Genomic DNA, 15,926 nt, shown 5'->3' with positions numbered 1-15,926 from the left:
TGTGCCCGTTGCCAAGCGCTCTGGAGCACTGTTTATGACGAAAGCGGAACACCTCTTGCCGTTCCATTCTCAGAGCTCCTCAGTTAAGCAATCTGCGACTCTTGCTGCGAATGCCAGAGGAAAACATTTCCAATGTGTCTGGCAGATAGAAACTGAACCTGGAGAACAACTTTGTCAGGAGCTTTCACCTGCACCTTACACACACACGGGTTAGCAGCACATCTAAATGGCCAAGCTCTTTCTTAGGCAAGTTGAAAGCTGCTGTCAGAAGGTTGTGCTCCTTGTCAGATGGAAGCAGCAGCACGCACATAGCAGTTTGGCAAGCACTAAAGAGCCACAGAAGAGTGTGGCCTAGCAAAATGAAACAGGAAAAAGCATTTGCTACATGTGCCCTTGTTGTCGCCTAACAACAGGTAGCAGCATAAACCAGATGCGGGTGAAGTTCTTGCAGGCGACAGCTAACGTCAAATGAGCAAGCGGGCTTACCACAGATGCGGTCCTCTGGCAGTCTGAAAGCATTGCGCACAAGCCGGATTGTAAGCGCCTCCCTTGGCCTTTTGGCAGTGCTCATGCATTGCGAGCACTAGGCGTGAATGGTCACTATCCCACACACACGTTTCGTTGTGCCCGTTGCCAAACGCTCTGGAGCACTGTTTATGACGAAAGCGGAACACCTCTTGCCGTTCCATTCTCAGAGCTCCTCAGTTAAGCAATCTGCGACTCTTGCTGCGAATGCCAGAGGAAAACATTTCCAATGCATCTGGCAGATAGAAACTGAACCTGGAGAACAACTTTGTCAGGAGCTGGCACCTGCACCTTACACACACACGGGTTTGCAGCACATCTAAATGGCCAAGCTCTTTCTTAGGCAAGTTGAAAGCTGCTGTCAGAAGGTTGTGCTCCTTGTCAGATGGAAGCAGCAGCACGCACATAGCAGTTTGGCAAGCACTAAAGAGCCACAGAAGAGTGTGGCCTAGCAAAATGAAACAGGAAAAAGCATTTGCTACATGTGCCCTTGTTGTCGTCTAACAACAGGTAGCAGCATAAACCAGATGCGGGTGAAGTTCTTGCAGGCGACAGCTAACGTCAAATGAGCAAGCCGGCTTACCACAGATGCGGTCCTCTGGCAGTCTGAAAGCTTTGCGCACAAGCCGGATTGTAAGTGCCTCCCTTGGCCTTTTGGCAGTGCTCATGCATTGCGAGCACTAGGCGTGAATGGTCACTATCCCACACACACGTTTCGTTGTGCCCGTTGCCAAACGCTCTGGAGCACTGTTTATGACGAAAGCGGAACACCTCTTGCTGTTCCATTCTCAGAGCTCCTCAGTTAAGCAATCTGCGACTCTTGCTGCGAATGCCAGAGGAAAACATTTCCAATGCATCTGGCAGATAGAAACTGAACCTGGAGAACAACTTTGTCAGGAGCTGGCACCTGCACCTTACACACACACGGGTTTGCAGCACATCTAAATGGCCAAGCTCTTTCTTAGGCAAGTTGAAAGCTGCTGTCAGAAGGTTGTGCTCCTTGTCAGATGGAAGCAGCAGCATGCACATAGCAGTTTGGCAAGCACTAAAGAGCCACAGAAGAGTGTGGCCTAGCAAAATGAAACAGGAAAAAGCATTTGCTACATGTGCCCTTGTTGTCGCCTAACAACAGGTAGCAGCATAAACCAGATGCGGGTGAAGTTCTTGCAGGCGACAGCTAACGTCAAATGAGCAAGCAGGCTTACCACAGCTGCGGTCCTCTGGCAGTCTGAAAGCTTTGCGCACAAGCCGGATTCCAAGTTCCTCCCTTGGCCTTTTGGCAGTGCTCGTGCATTGCGAGCACTAGGCGTGAATGGTCACTATCCCACACACACGTTTCGTTGTGCCCGTTGCCAAGCGCTCTGGAGCACTGTTTATGACGAAAGCGGAACACCTCTTGCCGTTCCATTCTCAGAGCTCCTCAGTTAAGCAATCTGCGACTCTTGCTGCGAATGCCAGAGGAAAATATTTCCAATGTGTCTGGCAGGGAGAAACTGAACCTGGAGAACAACTTTGTCAGGAGCTTGCACCTGCACCTTACACACACACAGATTTGCAGCACATCTAAATGGCCAAGCTCTTTCTTAGGCAAGTTGAAAGCTGCTGTCAGAAGGTTGTGCTCCTTGTCAGATGGAAGCAGCAGCACGCACATAGCAGTTTGGCAAGCACTAAAGAGCCACAGAAGAGTGTGGCCTAGCAAAATGAAACAGGAAAAAGCATTTGCTACATGTGCCCTTGTTGTCATCTAACAACAGGTAGCAGCATAAACCAGATGCGGGTGAAGTTCTTGCAGGCGACAGCTAACGTCAAATGAGCAAGCGGGCTTACCACAGATGCGGTCCTCTGGCAGTCTGAAAGCTTTGCGCACAAGCCGGATTGTAAGCGCCTCCCTTGGCCTTTTCGCAGTGCTCGTGCATTGCGAGCACTAGGCGTGAATGGTCACTATCCCACACACACGTTTCGTTGTGCCCGTTGCCAAGCGCTCTGGAGCACTGTTTATGACGAAAGCGGAACACCTCTTGCCGTTCCATTCTCAGAGCTCCTCAGTTAAGCAATCTGTGACTGTTGGTGCGAATGCCAGAGGAAAACATTTCCAATGCATCTGGCAGATAGAAACTGAACCTGGAGAACAACTTTGTCAGGAGCTGGCACCTGCACCTTACACACACACGGGTTTGCAGCACATCTAAATGGCCAAGCTCTTTCTTAGGCAAGTTGAAAGCTGCTGTCAGAAGGTTGTGCTCCTTGTCAGATGGAAGCAGCAGCACGCACATAGCAGTTTGGCAAGCACTAAAGAGCCACAGAAGAGTGTGGCCTAGCAAAATGAAACAGGAAAAAGCATTTGCTACATGTGCCCTTGTTGTCGCCTAACAACAGGTAGCAGCATAAACCAGATGCGGGTGAAGTTCTTGCAGGCGACAGCTAACGTCAAATGAGCAAGCGGGCTTACCACAGATGCGGTCCTCTGGCAGTCTGAAAGCTTTGCGCACAAGCCAGATTCCAAGTTCCTCCCTTGGCCTTTTGGCAGTGCTCGTGCATTGCGAGCACTAGGCGTGAATGGTCACTATCCCACACACACGTTTCGTTGTGCCCGTTGCCAAACGCTCTGGAGCACTGTTTATGACGAAAGCGGAACACCTCTTGCCGTTCCATTCTCAGAGCTCCTCAGTTAAGCAATCTACGACTCTTGCTGCGAATGCCAGAGGAAAACATTTCCAATGTGTCTGGCAGGGAGAAACTGAACCTGGAGAACAACTTTTTCAGGAGCTTGCACCTGCACCTTACACACACACAGATTTGCAGCACATCTAAATGGCCAAGCTCTTTCTTAGGCAAGTTGAAAGCTGCTGTCAGAAGGTTGTGCTCCTTGTCAGATGGAAGCAGCAGCACGCACATAGCAGTTTGGCAAGCACTAAAGAGCCACAGAAGAGTGTCGCCTAGCAAAATGAAACAGGAAAAAGCATTTGCTACATGTGCCCTTGTTGTCGCCTAACAACAGGTAGCAGCATAAACCAGATGCGGGTGAAGTTCTTGCAGGCGACAGCTAACGTCAAATGAGCAAGCGGGCTTACCACAGATGCGGTCCTCTGGCAGTCTGAAAGCTTTGCGCACAAGCCGGATTGTAAAGCGCCTCCCTTGGCCTTTTGGCAGTGCTCGTGCATTGCGAGCACTAGGCGTGAATGGTCACTATCCCACACACACGTTTCGTTGTGCCCGTTGCCAAGCGCTCTGGAGCACTGTTTATGATGAAAGCGGAACACCTCTTGCCGTTCCATTCTCAGAGCTCCTCAGTTAAGCAATCTGCGACTCTTGCTGCGAATGCCAGAGGAAAACATTTCCAATGTGTCTGGCAGATAGAAACTGAACCTGGAGAACAACTTTGTCAGGAGCTTTCACCTGCACCTTACACACACACGGGTTAGCAGCACATCTAAATGGCCAAGCTCTTTCTTAGGCAAGTTGAAAGCTGCTGTCAGAAGGTTGTGCTCCTTGTCAGATGGAAGCAGCAGCACGCACATAGCAGTTTGGCAAGCACTAAAGAGCCACAGAAGAGTGTGGCCTAGCAAAATGAAACAGGAAAAAGAATTTGCTACATGTGCCCTTGTTGTCGCCTAACAACAGGTAGCAGCATAAACCAGATGCGGGTGAAGTTCTTGCAGGCGACAGCTAACGTCAAATGAGCAAGCGGGCTTACCACAGATGCGGTCCTCTGGCAGTCTGAAAGCTTTGCGCACAAGCCGGATTGTAAGCGCCTCCCTTGGCCTTTTGGCAGTGCTCGTGCATTGCGAGCACTAGGCGTGAATGGTCACTATCCCACACACACGTTTCGTTGTGCCCGTTGCCAAGCGCTCTGGAGCACTGTTTATGACGAAAGCGGAACACCTCTTGCCGTTCCATTCTCAGAGCTCCTCAGTTAAGCAATCTGCGACTCTTGCTGCGAATGCCAGAGGAAAACATTTCCAATGCGTCTGGCAGATAGAAACTGAACCTGGAGAACAACTTTGTCAGGAGCTGGCACCTGCACCTTACACACACACGGGTTTGCAGCACATCTAAATGGCCAAGCTCTTTCTTAGGCAAGTTGAAAGCTGCTGTCAGAAGGTTGTGCTCCTTGTCAGATGGAAGCAGCAGCACGCACATAGCAGTTTGGCAAGCACTAAAGAGCCACAGAAGAGCGTGGCATAGCAAAATGAAACAGGAAAAAGCATTTGCTACATGTGCCCTTGTTGTCGCCTAACAACAGGTAGCAGCATAAACCAGATGCGGGTGAAGTTCTTGCAGGCGACAGCTAACGTCAAATGAGCAAGCGGGCTTACCACAGCTGCGGTCCTCTGGCAGTCTGAAAGCTTTGCGCACAAGCCGGATTGTAAGCGCCTCCCTTGGCCTTTTGGCAGTGCTCGTGCATTGCGAGCACTAGGCGTGAATGGTCACTATCCCACACACACGTTTCGTTGTGCCCGTTGCCAAGCGCTCTGGAGCACTGTTTATGACGAAAGCGGAACACCTCTTGCCGTTCCATTCTCAGAGCTCCTCAGTTAAGCAATCTGTGACTGTTGGTGCGAATGCCAGAGGAAAACATTTCCAATGTGTCTGGCAGGGAGAAACTGAACCTGGAGAACAACTTTGTCAGGAGCTGGCACCTGCACCTTACACACACACGGGTTTGCAGCACATCTAAATGGCCAAGCTCTTTCTTAGGCAAGTTGAAAGCTGCTGTCAGAAGGTTGTGCTCCTTGTCAGATGGAAGCAGCAGCACGCACATAGCAGTTTGGCAAGCACTAAAGAGCCACAGAAGAGTGTGGCCTAGCAAAATGAAACAGGAAAAAGCATTTGCTACATGTGCCCTTGTTGTCGCCTAACAACAGGTAGCAGCATAAACCAGATGCGGGTGAAGTTCTTGCAGGCGACAGCTAACGTCAAATGAGCAAGCGGGCTTACCACAGATGCGGTCCTCTGGCAGTCTGAAAGCTTTGCGCACAAGCCGGATTCCAAGTTCCTCCCTTGGCCTTTTGGCAGTGCTCGTGCATTGCGAGCACTAGGCGTGAATGGTCACTATCCCACACACACGTTTCGTTGTGCCCGTTGCCAAACGCTCTGGAGCACTGTTTATGACGAAAGCGGAACACCTCTTGCTGTTCCATTCTCAGAGCTCCTCAGTTAAGCAATCTGCGACTCTTGCTGCGAATGCCAGAGGAAAACATTTCCAATGTGTCTGGCAGATAGAAACTGAACCTGGAGAACAACTTTGTCAGGAGCTGGCACCTGCACCTTACACACACACGGGTTTGCAGCACATCTAAATGGCCAAGCTCTTTCTTAGGCAAGTTGAAAGCTGCTGTCAGAAGGTTGTGCTCCTTGTCAGATGGAAGCAGCAGCACGCACATAGCAGTTTGGCAAGCACTAAAGAGCCACAGAAGAGTGTGGCCTAGCAAAATGAAACAGGAAAAAGCATTTGCTACATGTGCCCTTGTTGTCGCCTAACAACAGGTAGCAGCATAAACCAGATGCGGGTGAAGTTCTTGCAGGCGACAGCTAACGTCAAATGAGCAAGCGGGCTTACCACAGATGCGGTCCTCTGGCAGTCTGAAAGCTTTGCGCACAAGCCGGATTGTAAAGCGCCTCCCTTGGCCTTTTGGCAGTGCTCGTGCATTGCGAGCACTAGGCGTGAATGGTCACTATCCCACACACACGTTTCGTTGTGCCCGTTGCCAAGCGCTCTGGAGCACTGTTTATGATGAAAGCGGAACACCTCTTGCCGTTCCATTCTCAGAGCTCCTCAGTTAAGCAATCTGCGACTCTTGCTGCGAATGCCAGAGGAAAACATTTCCAATGTGTCTGGCAGATAGAAACTGAACCTGGAGAACAACTTTGTCAGGAGCTTTCACCTGCACCTTACACACACACGGGTTAGCAGCACATCTAAATGGCCAAGCTCTTTCTTAGGCAAGTTGAAAGCTGCTGTCAGAAGGTTGTGCTCCTTGTCAGATGGAAGCAGCAGCACGCACATAGCAGTTTGGCAAGCACTAAAGAGCCACAGAAGAGTGTGGCCTAGCAAAATGAAACAGGAAAAAGCATTTGCTACATGTGCCCTTGTTGTCGCCTAACAACAGGTAGCAGCATAAACCAGATGCGGGTGAAGTTCTTGCAGGCGACAGCTAACGTCAAATGAGCAAGCGGGCTTACCACAGATGCGGTCCTCTGGCAGTCTGAAAGCTTTGCGCACAAGCCGGATTGTAAGCGCCTCCCTTGGCCTTTTGGCAGTGCTCGTGCATTGCGAGCACTAGGCGTGAATGGTCACTATCCCACACACACGTTTCGTTGTGCCCGTTGCCAAGCGCTCTGGAGCACTGTTTATGACGAAAGCGGAACACCTCTTGCCGTTCCATTCTCAGAGCTCCTCAGTTAAGCAATCTGCGACTCTTGCTGCGAATGCCAGAGGAAAACATTTCCAATGCGTCTGGCAGATAGAAACTGAACCTGGAGAACAACTTTGTCAGGAGCTGGCACCTGCACCTTACACACACACGGGTTTGCAGCACATCTAAATGGCCAAGCTCTTTCTTAGGCAAGTTGAAAGCTGCTGTCAGAAGGTTGTGCTCCTTGTCAGATGGAAGCAGCAGCACGCACATAGCAGTTTGGCAAGCACTAAAGAGCCACAGAAGAGCGTGGCATAGCAAAATGAAACAGGAAAAAGCATTTGCTACATGTGCCCTTGTTGTCGCCTAACAACAGGTAGCAGCATAAACCAGATGCGGGTGAAGTTCTTGCAGGCGACAGCTAACGTCAAATGAGCAAGCGGGCTTACCACAGCTGCGGTCCTCTGGCAGTCTGAAAGCTTTGCGCACAAGCCGGATTGTAAGCGCCTCCCTTGGCCTTTTGGCAGTGCTCGTGCATTGCGAGCACTAGGCGTGAATGGTCACTATCCCACACACACGTTTCGTTGTGCCCGTTGCCAAGCGCTCTGGAGCACTGTTTATGACGAAAGCGGAACACCTCTTGCCGTTCCATTCTCAGAGCTCCTCAGTTAAGCAATCTGTGACTGTTGGTGCGAATGCCAGAGGAAAACATTTCCAATGTGTCTGGCAGGGAGAAACTGAACCTGGAGAACAACTTTGTCAGGAGCTGGCACCTGCACCTTACACACACACGGGTTTGCAGCACATCTAAATGGCCAAGCTCTTTCTTAGGCAAGTTGAAAGCTGCTGTCAGAAGGTTGTGCTCCTTGTCAGATGGAAGCAGCAGCACGCACATAGCAGTTTGGCAAGCACTAAAGAGCCACAGAAGAGTGTGGCCTAGCAAAATGAAACAGGAAAAAGCATTTGCTACATGTGCCCTTGTTGTCGCCTAACAACAGGTAGCAGCATAAACCAGATGCGGGTGAAGTTCTTGCAGGCGACAGCTAACGTCAAATGAGCAAGCGGGCTTACCACAGATGCGGTCCTCTGGCAGTCTGAAAGCTTTGCGCACAAGCCGGATTCCAAGTTCCTCCCTTGGCCTTTTGGCAGTGCTCGTGCATTGCGAGCACTAGGCGTGAATGGTCACTATCCCACACACACGTTTCGTTGTGCCCGTTGCCAAACGCTCTGGAGCACTGTTTATGACGAAAGCGGAACACCTCTTGCTGTTCCATTCTCAGAGCTCCTCAGTTAAGCAATCTGCGACTCTTGCTGCGAATGCCAGAGGAAAACATTTCCAATGTGTCTGGCAGATAGAAACTGAACCTGGAGAACAACTTTGTCAGGAGCTGGCACCTGCACCTTACACACACACGGGTTTGCAGCACATCTAAATGGCCAAGCTCTTTCTTAGGCAAGTTGAAAGCTGCTGTCAGAAGGTTGTGCTCCTTGTCAGATGGAAGCAGCAGCACGCACATAGCAGTTTGGCAAGCACTAAAGAGCCACAGAAGAGTGTGGCCTAGCAAAATGAAACAGGAAAAAGCATTTGCTACATGTGCCCTTGTTGTCGCCTAACAACAGGTAGCAGCATAAACCAGATGCGGGTGAAGTTCTTGCAGGCGACAGCTAACGTCAAATGAGCAAGCGGGCTTACCACAGCTGCGGTCCTCTGGCAGTCTGAAAGCTTTGCGCACAAGCCGGATTGTAAGCGCCTCCCTTGGCCTTTTGGCAGTGCTCGTGCATTGCGAGCACTAGGCGTGAATGGTCACTATCCCACACACACGTTTCGTTGTGCCCGTTGCCAAACGCTCTGGAGCACTGTTTATGACGAAAGCGGAACACCTCTTGCTGTTCCATTCTCAGAGCTCCTCAGTTAAGCAATCTGCGACTCTTGCTGCGAATGCCAGAGGAAAACATTTCCAATGCATCTGGCAGATAGAAACTGAACCTGGAGAACAACTTTGTCAGGAGCTGGCACCTGCACCTTACACACACACGGGTTTGCAGCACATCTAAATGGCCAAGCTCTTTCTTAGGCAAGTTGAAAGCTGCTGTCAGAAGGTTGTGCTCCTTGTCAGATGGAAGCAGCAGCATGCACATAGCAGTTTGGCAAGCACTAAAGAGCCACAGAAGAGTGTGGCCTAGCAAAATGAAACAGGAAAAAGCATTTGCTACATGTGCCCTTGTTGTCGCCTAACAACAGGTAGCAGCATAAACCAGATGCGGGTGAAGTTCTTGCAGGCGACAGCTAACGTCAAATGAGCAAGCAGGCTTACCACAGCTGCGGTCCTCTGGCAGTCTGAAAGCTTTGCGCACAAGCCGGATTCCAAGTTCCTCCCTTGGCCTTTTGGCAGTGCTCGTGCATTGCGAGCACTAGGCGTGAATGGTCACTATCCCACACACACGTTTCGTTGTGCCCGTTGCCAAACGCTCTGGAGCACTGTTTATGACGAAAGCGGAACACCTCTTGCCGTTCCATTCTCAGAGCTCCTCAGTTAAGCAATCTACGACTCTTGGTGCGAATGCAAGAGGAAAACATTTCCAATGCATCTGGCAGATAGAAACTGAACCTGGAGAACAACTTTGTCAGGAGCTGGCACCTGCACCTTACACACACACGGGTTTGCAGCACATCTAAATGGCCAAGCTCTTTCTTAGGCAAGTTGAAAGCTGCTGTCAGAAGGTTGTGCTCCTTGTCAGATGGAAGCAGCAGCACGCACATAGCAGTTTGGCAAGCACTAAAGAGCCACAGAAGAGCGTGGCATAGCAAAATGAAACAGGAAAAAGCATTTGCTACATGTGCCCTTGTTGTCGCCTAACAACAGGTAGCAGCATAAACCAGATGCGGGTGAAGTTCTTGCAGGCGACAGCTAACGTCAAATGAGCAAGCGGGCTTACCACAGCTGCGGTCCTCTGGCAGTCTGAAAGCTTTGCGCACAAGCCGGATTGTAAGCGCCTCCCTTGGCCTTTTGGCAGTGCTCGTGCATTGCGAGCACTAGGCGTGAATGGTCACTATCCCACACACACGTTTCGTTGTGCCCGTTGCCAAACGCTCTGGAGCACTGTTTATGACGAAAGCGGAACACCTCTTGCCGTTCCATTCTCAGAGCTCCTCAGTTAAGCAATCTGCGACTCTTGCTGCGAATGCCAGAGGAAAACATTTCCAATGCATCTGGCAGATAGAAACTGAACCTGGAGAACAACTTTGTCAGGAGCTGGCACCTGCACCTTACACACACACGGGTTTGCAGCACATCTAAATGGCCAAGCTCTTTCTTAGGCAAGTTGAAAGCTGCTGTCAGAAGGTTGTGCTCCTTGTCAGATGGAAGCAGCAGCACGCACATAGCAGTTTGGCAAGCACTAAAGAGCCACAGAAGAGTGTGGCCTAGCAAAATGAAACAGGAAAAAGCATTTGCTACATGTGCCCTTGTTGTCGCCTAACAACAGGTAGCAGCATAAACCAGATGCGGGTGAAGTTCTTGCAGGCGACAGCTAACGTCAAATGAGCAAGCGGGCTTACCACAGATGCGGTCCTCTGGCAGTCTGAAAGCTTTGCGCACAAGCCGGATTGTAAGCGCCTCCCTTGGCCTTTTCGCAGTGCTCGTGCATTGCGAGCACTAGGCGTGAATGGTCACTATCCCACACACACGTTTCGTTGTGCCCGTTGCCAAGCGCTCTGGAGCACTGTTTATGACGAAAGCGGAACACCTCTTGCCGTTCCATTCTCAGAGCTCCTCAGTTAAGCAATCTGTGACTGTTGGTGCGAATGCCAGAGGAAAACATTTCCAATGCATCTGGCAGATAGAAACTGAACCTGGAGAACAACTTTGTCAGGAGCTGGCACCTGCACCTTACACACACACGGGTTTGCAGCACATCTAAATGGCCAAGCTCTTTCTTAGGCAAGTTGAAAGCTGCTGTCAGAAGGTTGTGCTCCTTGTCAGATGGAAGCAGCAGCACGCACATAGCAGTTTGGCAAGCACTAAAGAGCCACAGAAGAGTGTGGCCTAGCAAAATGAAACAGGAAAAAGCATTTGCTACATGTGCCCTTGTTGTCGCCTAACAACAGGTAGCAGCATAAACCAGATGCGGGTGAAGTTCTTGCAGGCGACAGCTAACGTCAAATGAGCAAGCGGGCTTACCACAGATGCGGTCCTCTGGCAGTCTGAAAGCTTTGCGCACAAGCCGGATTCCAAGTTCCTCCCTTGGCCTTTTGGCAGTGCTCGTGCATTGCGAGCACTAGGCGTGAATGGTCACTATCCCACACACACGTTTCGTTGTGCCCGTTGCCAAACGCTCTGGAGCACTGTTTATGACGAAAGCGGAACACCTCTTGCCGTTCCATTCTCAGAGCTCCTCAGTTAAGCAATCTACGACTCTTGCTGCGAATGCCAGAGGAAAACATTTCCAATGTGTCTGGCAGGGAGAAACTGAACCTGGAGAACAACTTTGTCAGGAGCTTGCACCTGCACCTTACACACACACAGATTTGCAGCACATCTAAATGGCCAAGCTCTTTCTTAGGCAAGTTGAAAGCTGCTGTCAGAAGGTTGTGCTCCTTGTCAGATGGAAGCAGCAGCACGCACATAGCAGTTTGGCAAGCACTAAAGAGCCACAGAAGAGTGTGGCCTAGCAAAATGAAACAGGAAAAAGCATTTGCTACATGTGCCCTTGTTGTCGCCTAACAACAGGTAGCAGCATAAACCAGATGCGGGTGAAGTTCTTGCAGGCGACAGCTAACGTCAAATGAGCAAGCGGGCTTACCACAGATGCGGTCCTCTGGCAGTCTGAAAGCATTGCGCACAAGCCGGATTGTAAGCGCCTCCCTTGGCCTTTTGGCAGTGCTCGTGCATTGCGAGCACTAGGCGTGAATGGTCACTATCCCACACACACGTTTCGTTGTGCCCGTTGCCAAACGCTCTGGAGCACTGTTTATGACGAAAGCGGAACACCTCTTGCCGTTCCATTCTCAGAGCTCCTCAGTTAAGCAATCTGCGACTCTTGCTGCGAATGCCAGAGGAAAACATTTCCAATGCATCTGGCAGATAGAAACTGAACCTGGAGAACAACTTTGTCAGGAGCTGGCACCTGCACCTTACACACACACGGGTTTGCAGCACATCTAAATGGCCAAGCTCTTTCTTAGGCAAGTTGAAAGCTGCTGTCAGAAGGTTGTGCTCCTTGTCAGATGGAAGCAGCAGCACGCACATAGCAGTTTGGCAAGCACTAAAGAGCCACAGAAGAGTGTGGCCTAGCAAAATGAAACAGGAAAAAGCATTTGCTACATGTGCCCTTGTTGTCGTCTAACAACAGGTAGCAGCATAAACCAGATGCGGGTGAAGTTCTTGCAGGCGACAGCTAACGTCAAATGAGCAAGCAGGCTTACCACAGCTGCGGTCCTCTGGCAGTCTGAAAGCTTTGCGCACAAGCCGGATTGTAAGCGCCTCCCTTGGCCTTTTGGCAGTGCTCGTGCATTGCGAGCACTAGGCGTGAATGGTCACTATCCCACACACACGTTTCGTTGTGCCCGTTGCCAAGCGCTCTGGAGCACTGTTTATGACGAAAGCGGAACACCTCTTGCCGTTCCATTCTCAGAGCTCCTCAGTTAAGCAATCTGCGACTCTTGCTGCGAATGCCAGAGGAAAATATTTCCAATGTGTCTGGCAGGGAGAAACTGAACCTGGAGAACAACTTTGTCAGGAGCTTGCACCTGCACCTTACACACACACAGATTTGCAGCACATCTAAATGGCCAAGCTCTTTCTTAGGCAAGTTGAAAGCTGCTGTCAGAAGGTTGTGCTCCTTGTCAGATGGAAGCAGCAGCACGCACATAGCAGTTTGGCAAGCACTAAAGAGCCACAGAAGAGTGTGGCCTAGCAAAATGAAACAGGAAAAAGCATTTGCTACATGTGCCCTTGTTGTCGTCTAACAACAGGTAGCAGCATAAACCAGATGCGGGTGAAGTTCTTGCAGGCGACAGCTAACGTCAAATGAGCAAGCGGGCTTACCACAGATGCGGTCCTCTGGCAGTCTGAAAGCTTTGCGCACAAGCCGGATTGTAAGCGCCTCCCTTGGCCTTTTCGCAGTGCTCGTGCATTGCGAGCACTAGGCGTGAATGGTCACTATCCCACACACACGTTTCGTTGTGCCCGTTGCCAAGCGCTCTGGAGCACTGTTTATGACGAAAGCGGAACACCTCTTGCCGTTCCATTCTCAGAGCTCCTCAGTTAAGCAATCTGTGACTGTTGGTGCGAATGCCAGAGGAAAACATTTCCAATGCATCTGGCAGATAGAAACTGAACCTGGAGAACAACTTTGTCAGGAGCTGGCACCTGCACCTTACACACACACGGGTTTGCAGCACATCTAAATGGCCAAGCTCTTTCTTAGGCAAGTTGAAAGCTGCTGTCAGAAGGTTGTGCTCCTTGTCAGATGGAAGCAGCAGCACGCACATAGCAGTTTGGCAAGCACTAAAGAGCCACAGAAGAGTGTGGCCTAGCAAAATGAAACAGGAAAAAGCATTTGCTACATGTGCCCTTGTTGTCGCCTAACAACAGGTAGCAGCATAAACCAGATGCGGGTGAAGTTCTTGCAGGCGACAGCTAACGTCAAATGAGCAAGCGGGCTTACCACAGATGCGGTCCTCTGGCAGTCTGAAAGCTTTGCGCACAAGCCGGATTCCAAGTTCCTCCCTTGGCCTTTTGGCAGTGCTCGTGCATTGCGAGCACTAGGCGTGAATGGTCACTATCCCACACACACGTTTCGTTGTGCCCGTTGCCAAACGCTCTGGAGCAATGTTTATGACGAAAGCGGAACACCTCTTGCCGTTCCATTCTCAGAGCTCCTCAGTTAAGCAATCTACGACTCTTGCTGCGAATGCCAGAGGAAAACATTTCCAATGTGTCTGGCAGGGAGAAACTGAACCTGGAGAACAACTTTGTCAGGAGCTTGCACCTGCACCTTACACACACACAGATTTGCAGCACATCTAAATGGCCAAGCTCTTTCTTAGGCAAGTTGAAAGCTGCTGTCAGAAGGTTGTGCTCCTTGTCAGATGGAAGCAGCAGCACGCACATAGCAGTTTGGCAAGCACTAAAGAGCCACAGAAGAGTGTCGCCTAGCAAAATGAAACAGGAAAAAGCATTTGCTACATGTGCCCTTGTTGTCGCCTAACAACAGGTAGCAGCATAAACCAGATGCGGGTGAAGTTCTTGCAGGCGACAGCTAACGTCAAATGAGCAAGCGGGCTTACCACAGATGCGGTCCTCTGGCAGTCTGAAAGCTTTGCGCACAAGCCGGATTGTAAAGCGCCTCCCTTGGCCTTTTGGCAGTGCTCGTGCATTGCGAGCACTAGGCGTGAATGGTCACTATCCCACACACACGTTTCGTTGTGCCCGTTGCCAAGCGCTCTGGAGCACTGTTTATGATGAAAGCGGAACACCTCTTGCCGTTCCATTCTCAGAGCTCCTCAGTTAAGCAATCTGCGACTCTTGCTGCGAATGCCAGAGGAAAACATTTCCAATGTGTCTGGCAGATAGAAACTGAACCTGGAGAACAACTTTGTCAGGAGCTTTCACCTGCACCTTACACACACACGGGTTAGCAGCACATCTAAATGGCCAAGCTCTTTCTTAGGCAAGTTGAAAGCTGCTGTCAGAAGGTTGTGCTCCTTGTCAGATGGAAGCAGCAGCACGCACATAGCAGTTTGGCAAGCACTAAAGAGCCACAGAAGAGTGTGGCCTAGCAAAATGAAACAGGAAAAAGCATTTGCTACATGTGCCCTTGTTGTCGCCTAACAACAGGTAGCAGCATAAACCAGATGCGGGTGAAGTTCTTGCAGGCGACAGCTAACGTCAAATGAGCAAGCGGGCTTACCACAGATGCGGTCCTCTGGCAGTCTGAAAGCTTTGCGCACAAGCCGGATTGTAAGCGCCTCCCTTGGCCTTTTGGCAGTGCTCGTGCATTGCGAGCACTAGGCGTGAATGGTCACTATCCCACACACACGTTTCGTTGTGCCCGTTGCCAAGCGCTCTGGAGCACTGTTTATGACGAAAGCGGAACACCTCTTGCCGTTCCATTCTCAGAGCTCCTCAGTTAAGCAATCTGCGACTCTTGCTGCGAATGCCAGAGGAAAACATTTCCAATGCGTCTGGCAGATAGAAACTGAACCTGGAGAACAACTTTGTCAGGAGCTGGCACCTGCACCTTACACACACACGGGTTTGCAGCACATCTAAATGGCCAAGCTCTTTCTTAGGCAAGTTGAAAGCTGCTGTCAGAAGGTTGTGCTCCTTGTCAGATGGAAGCAGCAGCACGCACATAGCAGTTTGGCAAGCACTAAAGAGCCACAGAAGAGCGTGGCATAGCAAAATGAAACAGGAAAAAGCATTTGCTACATGTGCCCTTGTTGTCGCCTAACAACAGGTAGCAGCATAAACCAGATGCGGGTGAAGTTCTTGCAGGCGACAGCTAACGTCAAATGAGCAAGCGGGCTTACCACAGCTGCGGTCCTCTGGCAGTCTGAAAGCTTTGCGCACAAGCCGGATTGTAAGCGCCTCCCTTGGCCTTTTGGCAGTGCTCGTGCATTGCGAGCACTAGGCGTGAATGGTCACTATCCCACACACACGTTTCGTTGTGCCCGTTGCCAAGCGCTCTGGAGCACTGTTTATGACGAAAGCGGAACACCTCTTGCCGTTCCATTCTCAGAGCTCCTCAGTTAAGCAATCTGTGACTGTTGGTGCGAATGCCAGAGGAAAACATTTCCAATGTGTCTGGCAGGGAGAAACTGAACCTGGAGAACAACTTTGTCAGGAGCTGGCACCTGCACCTTACACACACACGGGTTTGCAGCACATCTAAATGGCCAAGCTCTTTCTTAGGCAAGTTGAAAGCTGCTGTCAGAAGGTTGTGCTCCTTGTCAGATGGAAGCAGCAGCACGCACATAGCAGTTTGGCAAGCACTAAAGAGCCACAGAAGAGTGTGGCCTAGCAAAATGAAACAGGAAAA

This window comes from Poecile atricapillus, chromosome 5 (assembly GCF_030490865.1).
Source record: "Poecile atricapillus isolate bPoeAtr1 chromosome 5, bPoeAtr1.hap1, whole genome shotgun sequence".
In the NCBI taxonomy this organism is placed as follows: domain Eukaryota; kingdom Metazoa; phylum Chordata; class Aves; order Passeriformes; family Paridae; genus Poecile; species Poecile atricapillus.
Note: the sequence above shows the minus strand (reverse complement) of the source record.